General features: G+C 28.3%; 1 protein-coding gene across 5 annotated transcripts in view; it reads left to right on the top strand.

Annotated features, from left to right (window-relative positions):
- The window catches only part of Mctp (multiple C2 domain and transmembrane region protein), a 371,452-nt gene that overhangs the window by 151,312 nt on the left and 209,862 nt on the right, over positions 1-10,278 (top strand). The gene's annotated exons all lie outside the window — the stretch shown is intronic.

Here is a 10,278-nt window from a genome sequence, read left to right as displayed (position 1 = left end):
TTGTTCAATTTATTCTTCAATCAACCTAATCACATGGTGGTTGTCCAATTTCAATATGGATATTATTAAAACAGTGGAAATTAGATATTTTAAATTATTCCAAGGAAAATAGTGAGTATCTTTTTTAATTTTTCGCTGTTAAACGAGTAGTCGCTTTTAAAAAAGGAAGTTTTCCAATTTCAAAAATTTAGAAATAAAGTTTATAAGGGCGCCGCGAAAAAAATCTGATTATTTAGGGAGTCGCAAATCGAAAAAGATTGGAAACCACTGTTATATACTATAGTTTTTAAAATAACGTATTTGAAAATATCTTATTTTCTAAATCTGTTGATAGACTCAGTTATTTCTTATGGCGGGTAGGGGTTCAAAAGGAACCTTTCCTTTCCCAAACCATAAAGGGTGATAAGAATAAAGAAAAAAAATGTTGAATTTTGTTAAAGAATGTAAATTGCTTTATTTAAAATAACTATAACAAAATTAATGATCAGGTTAAACAAAAGAAAAGAAAAATTAAATAAAACATTTAGATCAAACTCTAAATTATTCTTAAAATATATAAAAGAAATAAAAACATTGATTTTGTGTCATTTTGACATAAAATAAAAAATGTCTTTATATCACCGTGGGTGACTGGGATAGAGGGCCCCCCGCCGTGGATAAATTTTTGTCCTCGAGGAGATTGAAAAAAATTCCGTCCGCCTAAATTTTTATGTTATTTAGAATGATAAATTAAATAAAATACTTTTTTTAAAACTTTTTTTGTAATATTTTCAGGCGTAAAAATAGAAATTTTTTTCCAATATTAAAATAATTTTTTCTATAAATAAAATGTTATTCTGAATCAGTGTGGTTCTTCAGACTTCAGATGTCAATGAAATTTGCTGAAAATTGGTTCCAGTATGTATAATTTTATGGGAAAATAGCCTCATCCCAAAGCTCATTTTTTTTAGATCATCAAAAATGTGCAAAAACGAATTTTTCCGGTTTTAAATTGTGTGGCCTTAGAAATTTAGAAAAACATATTTCAAGAAACAAACCTACTTTTGAAAAACTACAATATGGACACTAACTCTCGTTGATATTGGCTTAGCCGAAATATTTTTTGTGGACCGTTTAAAAAAAAAATTTACACCAACTAGAAAGAAACTCACTTTTTCCCAATGCCGAAAAACGTCTTTAAGATTAGGTCCACAGTTCTCAAATATTCTTTGATGGAAGAGCCAGTTACGGTGAATTTATCATCAACATGATAAGACACATTTCAGTTTTGAGAGTTTTTTCACACTTAGCGTCGTGCCGAAATGAGGCGAGATGGCTCTGAGAAATTTATTTCTATCGAATTAACCAACTATATGCATATCACATGATAAATATATTCATTTTAATAAATGTAATTATTATTAAAAATATGTTGCCCGAAACATTACTTATGGGTAAGGGTAACTGTTAAATGTTTAAAAAATATTAGATAATTGATTCAATTATTTTAGATTTTATTTCGTAAAGGGTTAGTTATGATAATTATAAAACAAATATATTTTGTTATGAACCATTAAACTTGTGATAAAGGCATTGAAAGTTATCGATGGAAATTTCACGATTTTACCAATGCACTAAATAAATTTAAATATTTCAGATTTTTCGTATATTTTAGGAAACTAATATTGTTCTTAGCTTATTTTCATGTTGGAAATATCCATTTAAAGAGTTAATAAACATGAATGAACTAAGAATGCCAGGATCATTGAATATGTACGCCACAGACAAACAAGCTATTCAGCGAGATAAACGCTGAAGTGATATATGTAGGATGGGACATATCGGGTTTGATATCACCAAGATATGCTACACAAGGCAGCCACTAGACTATATTGCCAACGGGCCATTGACAGTATATTACGTAAATAGGCTTTTCATGATATGATAAATGATAAACCTGTTTTCCGAAGATGTAATATATATATTTTTATCATCTATAGTAAGGTCTACAGAAGAGGCGTAAATTTAAAATATATGCAAAATGCATTGTATGCATTATTTTTTTGCATTAATGTTGATACATTAGGTACTAAATTTATATTACAAAGGAAAATTATTTACAGATATATACCTAAAAAATAAAATAAAATTTACAAAAAATTAGAAAAGCTTACCAAATAAATAAAACAAACAAGAACAGATAAGAAAGAAATCAAATATAGTAAAATAAATTACGTACCGTAAAGTAATCGAAAAAAGGATACTTCTTTATAATATGAAGGAGATGGTCAGGGTTGCAGTCAAAAAAAGAATTCCCATTTATTTTACGACGTTTCGCTCCACTTTGCAGGGCTTCATAAGGGCTGTTCAAGACGATAGGTTAAACCGACATTCTTTATGTATTATTTAAAAAGATATAGGAGCTATTTCATATTAAAACTGTGTCATATGTCAAATAATATTATATTTTTTATTGGAATTGCATTGCTACATTAGCATTTATACACATACATGCAACAAAAAATATATATTAAATTATTTACATTTATGAATAATATCTAAAGAATTACTACAAAAATATAAAAAAATTAAAAATAAACAATAAGAGATGAGAAAAACTTAAAATAATTGGATATGTAAAATAGTACTTTTTAAGGAAGTACCAAAAGTTGTGCAAGGAGGTGATTTTGTTAGAATCAGACTTGCCGCTAGATTTTTCCCTAATTCAGGGTACCCACTTTATGAGGGTGGGAGGCCCCGAACCCACAAGGTTGACTCACAGTAACAGAATAAATAATTATTTGTTACTACCGGTTTCGAACACGGCTCTTTGGAGTTAATGGCACAGTGATTTACCACCGCTCCTATATATATAACTCACTGATTACCTAATTAAATATACGATTTAACTGAATTAAAATATGAATAAATTATACATTCATAATGTTTAATACCATTATATAGATATTTCGTTCCCATCCTCCTGTTTGATTCGTGACATCGGACACAACACTAGCAGAGCTATAAATGAATATAAAATATTTACAATGTATATTTAAAAATCGATGTAACTGTTTAATTCTATCTACTTAATTTAAATATTTACAAATTACTTAACTAATAAATTATATACATAATTAGAATATAAATATTGTTAATTGTTTTCCATGAAAATAATATTTACAGGCGGAATTAAAAACGTATGTGGGTTATTTACAACTCATATTTACAATATGAACATAATACCTGCTAATTTTAATATTTACTAATCACGAAACGAACAAATTTTATTTATATTTAAAAGTACTAAACAACTTACGTACATAATTATATTTTATTTTAATATTTACAAATTTGGAAAATAATAAATTTTATATTTAAATTTAAATAAAAATAAGATCCTTGTTTTGCACTGCTCCGTCCATTTGGACCACCCCTGAATACTGCTCCAGCAGTTGTCTGCGCCGAAAGATTAGTGTTGCTATAGTTTTTTATACATTATCAACAATGTATTATTGATTTTGAGGAAATTCTATTGTTTAATAATTTATTGACGCCTTGATTAAATTTTCTAATATTTTATAGGAAAGTAAATTGATGAATTTTCCGAAAGTTATAAGAAATATAACTTTAGTGTTGAAAATTAAACATATTTAACTTCAGACCCACTTATGTATTTGTCAGAGACTACTGATTCAACCCTTAACGCACATTTGATATTAAAAGCCAATTGAGATTGAGTAAGGGCATATTTTAACTAAATTTGAGTTATATCATCAAAAAAGTCCAATTTGTTATTAATTGGTTATTTGTTATTAATTTATATTCAAAAAGTTTAAATTTTATCAATGTTTGATGATCCTTCTTTATATGAATGGCAATAAATGTAGCGTTGGAAGACTCTAGAGGAGGAAGAAAATCCAATTATCAAGTTTAAAGCAGACTAAATTAAATTATCTTGTTAGTCAAACTAAATAATTAAATACGTCCAATCAAGGGACTCCATCTTACAGTTTAGCTTTTTTTTTTCAGTTTTTATTTTAAATGACGGTTTTTTTCTCTAGAAATATTGTTATTAAGAACCTAGGTTATTCAAGATGCACCATATCTGAATCCCGGATTATTAAAAATATGTTTATGAAAATTAATTTTTTCCAAATAAATGTTGCAGACTATGTTAAATTTCGAAAAACAGTATGAACAAGGCTTCTATGTCGATGTATTGTGATAAAACTGTAGTTCAAGCCGCTGCCAGAAAACGTTTGGAAAAAAGGTGTCACAAAAATTTTTGACTATAAATTTTAAATAAATTAAATTTTAAAACACAAAAAAATAAATAAATATGTGCTTACTTTTACATCCACATTTAATTCAAATTATTTTAATAAATATTAGAACTATAAGACTTTTTTTAGGGGATCATACGATCTCTTGTCTGAAATTTTTGCGTTGTATGGAATTGAATTCTTCCTAATTCGATGTATTAATATTTTCTCCTGTAAAAATAGTTTTTATTTGATGCAAAAGTAGAGAAGTACGCAAAATGAAAAAAAGAAAAAAGTCAATAAATATTAAAATGAATAAATCAAATGATTTTATGCCTTGAAGACGAGAATTGTTCAGATATTCATTTTTTCTTCTCTGTATTCTGTAATTATTATGTGATTCGTTTTCACTTTGGATTGTGTTTAAAAAAAATTATTAATAAAAAAGTAAATTTTTTGTACTTAAAGTTATATGTATTTTTAAAATATTGTTTTTTAAATTTAAGTAAAAAATCGGAGAAGATGGTCAGGGGGTAAGGTCAGCAAAAAAAACATTAATAAACAAAAAATTATTTATTCGTGCCGACGTTTCGACCTGAGTTTCAGGTCTTCATCACGGAGGATGTAGCAGGGGGTCCTAAAACAGATTTAGCTTTTGCTGACCGCACCCCCCGATCATCTTCTCCAATTATTAATCTACGGTCAACTATCTATACCTCATTAAGTAAAAAATAGGCTTTAGAATTATAGCATCTGTTACTTCATGAGGAAAGTTGCGGTGGACATATATGAATAGAAAGTAACGTACATCCTAAATTTATATATTACATTTTCCTGGATGAGTATTGACGAATGATGTATTTAATGAAAGAGGATATCATGAGGGAGTGACGAATCTCAATTTCGATTCCCAAATTCTTACTTGAACTCTAATATGAGTCATTCAAAAATGTGAGAGGATCTAAAGCTCTGACAAAAGTAAATCAGTGAATCGTGAGGTTTAAATCGGGTTTTATAGATTTCGATACGAACAACAATACTTCAAGTAGGTTGGGCCCAGAAATTAACATTTTTTGAGTTAGCGCACGAATGAGGTTCTGATCAAATCTTATTCGAAGGCGATATCGCCATGGTTGCCATGGGATACTTACGCCACGATTGAACGAACGCCCGGTTTTTATTGTTGACGGCTCAAACTAGATAGCGTGGCTGTTTTGAAACGAGTAGAGCTCAAGATCCTGAAAATTATTGCATCAATTTTTATTGAGCGAACGGCTAAAGATGTTTATAACTTTAATAGGGGTATTCATGATTTTTAGTTTAACATGTTAAATGGAAAAACTCATGTTAAATGGAGAAGTAATTCCTTCTTTTACCACTTTAAAACGATGTAATATATAACATGGTTGCGAGTCGGTTACTCGGTCTGTTAAATGGAGAATGACGTCTCGCAACAGACCAGATGAGCTCGTTACCATTTTTTTTTTCGTGTTAGATTACTTGCTCATAGTTTGTGTTTTGTGTTAGTATTGTTTTGGATGTTTTTATAACTAACAAAGCAATGGATGACAATAATAATAATAATGTAACATATATCTGTAATGAAACATATATCTTAAAATATAGATTTAATAGATTGTTATAATACCCTAAGTTTGTATCTTTCTCGGAAAGAATTATTTTAATTTCTTTTTTATTATTTTAGAGTATAAAATTTAGGTACCAATAAAAATGAAAAATGTATTTGTCATTAACAGAAATATTATAGATATGTTATTTTTTATAGTAGAAGTCACGAAAAAAATCCTAAATTTGATTTAAAAATCAGTACCACTGCATTAAAAAAAACGTAAAAAAGGTTGTTTTAATGTTAAATGAAGAAATAATTCCTTCTTTTACCACGTTAAAACAATATTATATATAACATGGTTGAGAGTCTGTTACTAGGTCTGTTAAATGGAGAATGACGTCACGCAACAGACCAGATGAGTTAGACACCATTTTTTTTTATCGTGTTAGATTACTTGCTCATAGTTTGTGTTTTGATTGTGTTAGTATTTTTTTGGATGTTTTTATAACTAATAAAGCAATGGATGACAATAGTAGTAATGTAATTATAGTTGATAATTAGCTCATCTTGATTCTCTCCCTTAGCTGTTAGAAGATCAACAAGGTACTCAGTGACAAAACTTTCACACAACTTCCACTTTAGGCATGTTATAATAAATTACTTTAATCAAAATTTAGAAGTAAGCACTAACAACAAGTTTTAGAAAGAAAGGTTATAAAGCGAGAAGTTCTTCAGAAAATCCGCTAGGAGCTCTTATGCATTTAACATGACTCTAAATAGGGTTGCCCACAATCCTATACTGATAACATTTAACATGGTTAACATTTTACATTTGACACATCATGAATACTCCTAATATCTCAAATTATTAAGAACCGACTGAGCTGTAAATTTATAGCTCGCCTAAAGCATCTGCTAATGTAAGGCCTATAAGCTTTCAGCTTATACTTTTCAGGATTAATATAAGTTTATAGATGGTTGAATCTTAACCGTAAAACTAAAGAAACTCATGTGTGGCAACGTAATTACTAATTAATTAAACCGTTACTTGAGTATAGTTATAAAGTATGTAGCTTTACCAACTATATGTGGTGAACAGACCTCCTCGACAATATTATACGAAGAAGCATGATATCACTTATGTTCCGAATTAATTCAAGAGAAGAAGGAAACATACCTATTGCAAAAGTTCTTGCTGGATTAAACTTGTTTTTATTTAATGAGTTAACTCGGATGAAGAAACACAATAATTATGTGTTATACAGTCATGTAAGGAAATTAATTATTATAGTATACAAAATAATTATTCGCAAATCGTTTATTTAGAAATATATTTCTTTACATATTGTTAAATAAATCATCGTAGTTCCTTAGTTCTGATCAGTAAATGTGATTTTTCATTTACGTTCCTTTGATTTTTTTTTCCGAAACGAGAATGTTTCTAGGGCCGCCCGTACCTCAGTGGTTAAGCCTGTCTTACCAATTAGATATCTTTTGGCGGTGCCGGTTCGAATCCGGCCTGAGACGTTGACTTTTTTCATTGAGTGGCGGTCCCAGAAAATGAAAAACTTCGACCCCCAACCACAGTTAGGCAGTATAGGACTCCAATAGGCCGAAAAAAAAGATTCTAGATTATTCAATATCAGAAAAAAATTTGGGGCCATTAAAAAAAACGCCATAAAGGAATGGAACTAAGGAATTAAAATCCATGTATGTACATGTTTTTTTAAATTTTTTTTATTACTTAAGATAGATTTGCATGAAAAAAAAAATCGAACGTGTTCCTTAGTATTTTTGTAATAAACTGTATGAGGGATTGATTTCAGATTGATACGATATTATGAAGGTCGAGTTGAAACAGGATCTCGCTAGCGCTCGGTAAATTAAATGAAATTTATTGTATGTATTTGTTTATACAAAATAGAAAAATGGATATAAATCGATATATATAAATTAATATAATATTCAATTCTGCGTCTCTTCATATTTATTCAATTGGAACTGGTATAGCTGCCATTTATTACGTTTTCAAGTAATTCATTTTGAAATATTAAATTTTGTTATATAATCTCTATTCTTAAATGAGGGTTAATAATACTTTTTTTATCGAAAAATATTCTCTGCTTCAACTCTTGATATCCTCAAAGCTCTAATAACATCTGTGTAAATGAAGGATACATTTTTTCTTGTTATTTATGAAAAAAGTTTCCCAGCTGGGCCTCTGAACCGAACAGAAACATTCTATATTGCCCCCTCTTTTATAAAAAGTTATGGGTAATAAAATGGACAACTTGTAGGGAACGAAACCAGTGCTACCTCACAACTCCATCCTCTTCAATTGTTCATTTTTTTTTTTTATTGCTATAAAAACGATCTTTTTTTGTACATGAAAACATATAATGAACGCTATACTTATGAAGAATAATAAATAGTACAAGAGCCCAAGTCAGTTATTTCACCCCAATTTTTGATTACTGTAATGAAAACTATGTATAATTACTACACAAAATTGATGAGTCAGCCAATTATACATAGGGGGAATAAAAAATGCCGGTATTTTTAAAACATTAAAAATAATTAATTTTTCATTGGAAGTTCTATATCTTTTAAACTACCAACAACATTAGAAAATCTAACAGAATATCATTTAAAGAGGAGTAAATTTGCTAAACTGTAAGTCCTAATAGAGCTATTATAGTTTTCAAGATTTAGCTTTTTAAAAAGCAATATTTCATAAAAATGATGTACAGAGCATTCTGAATGATCAGTAATTAGAGAATTTGTTTTGAAAAATCTATATCTCAAAACCATTTGACTTACAGATGTCTGTTAGCACTCAAATTAAAGCTAGTTTAATGGGCTATGAAGTAGTTTATGATGTTTATCTTCGTAGGAGTAATATTACATGAAATTCGCTAAAAAAAATTGATTTATAGTTGTTCGGACAAATGTTCATTTGCCAAATTTATATTCATATGTGAATATCATAAAAACTACTATCCCTACGAAGATAAGTGCCATACACTACTTTACAGTAAGTTAAATTTCCTTTATTTTTAGTGCTAGCAGACATATGTGCTTCTTATATATCTAGAGATATATTTTTTCAAAAATTAAACATTTTATACAGAAATAAACAGTTTGTGAATTTATTTTGTCAAATATCATAAAAACTACAACTCATACAAAGATAAATGTTGTAAATTATTTTATAGTAAATTTAACTAGCTTTAATTTGAGTGCTGGCTACATCTGTTCGTCTAATGGTTTCTTAAATAAAGTTTTCCATAAATCTAACCTATTGTCCGAACAACTATAAATCAATTTATTTTAGGAAATATCATGAAAGCTACTATTCCTACGAAGGTAAAAGTCATAAACTACTTTGTAGTACATCAAACTAGCTTTAATTTGAGTGCTAATTGACATCTATATGTCACATAGTTCCTGGGATATAGATTTCTCAAAATGAATTAACTAACTACTGATATTTCAGTAGATTTTTATGAAATGTTGCTTTTTAAACGGCTATATCCCGATAACTATTAGGGCTCATATTTCAGAAAATTTGCTCTCCTTTAAATAATGTTCTTATAGATTTTCTAGTGTTGTTGGTAATTTTTAAGAAATAGAGCTCCGAATGAAAAATTAATGTTTTTTAAGGTTTACAAAAAGCCGCCATTTTTTATTCCCCCTACCTATACTTGGCAGACTCATCAGTTTTGACTAGTAATTATACATAATTTTCATTGAAGTAACCAAAAATTGGGGTGGAATAACTATTTTTTTTTTTGTCCCCGGCTCTTGAACTATTGTGTTTCAAAATTTTCATTTTTGACTAGTGATTTTTTTTTGCCTTTTTTTCTTCCCGGCTCTTTACTTCAATAATTCAATATAATGTTTATTAATTTAAAATAATAATAAATAACGAAGTAAATTAAAACAATTGAGAGAATTCAAAAATAATTTTTTATTAATATTTCTATTGAAATTTACAGCTGTATATTATATAATACATTCAGTAAATTTGATCTTAGTTAAAATGGAGTGTTACAGGCGTGTAGAGAAACTACCCATTGGTAGCACTCTAATTAAAAAATATGATATTGTTTAATACCAACTGTAGGGGCTCTCAGAATATCGTTATTTTTAAAAAGGCTCTGAGAGCCTAATTCTGTTCGTTTTAAGTGCCAACCGCATTATTATTTTTTTTAATTAATTGCTTAGCCAACACAGGGTGTAATTGATGAAAAAATAATTAACTTTATTTTTTTCTTTAAATGTTTTTATATTTTTACTCATTCGAAAATATCTTTCTGTCTTCTTATATATATATATATATTTGGTCGTATAGTTTTTAATTAGTAGTTATGATTTATTTTTCTTAGCATCATTTTGTTTATTATTTTGCATTTATTGTATGCTATGCCTTAAATAAATAACATTTAGAAGTATCCCTCATGT

Source organism: Halyomorpha halys, unplaced genomic scaffold (assembly GCF_000696795.3).
Source record: "Halyomorpha halys isolate HHAL.00 unplaced genomic scaffold, Hhal_1.1 Scaffold539.1, whole genome shotgun sequence".
NCBI lineage: Eukaryota > Metazoa > Arthropoda > Insecta > Hemiptera > Pentatomidae > Halyomorpha > Halyomorpha halys.
The sequence above is the reverse complement of the archived record's forward strand: the minus strand, read 5'-3'. Positions and strand labels throughout refer to the sequence as shown.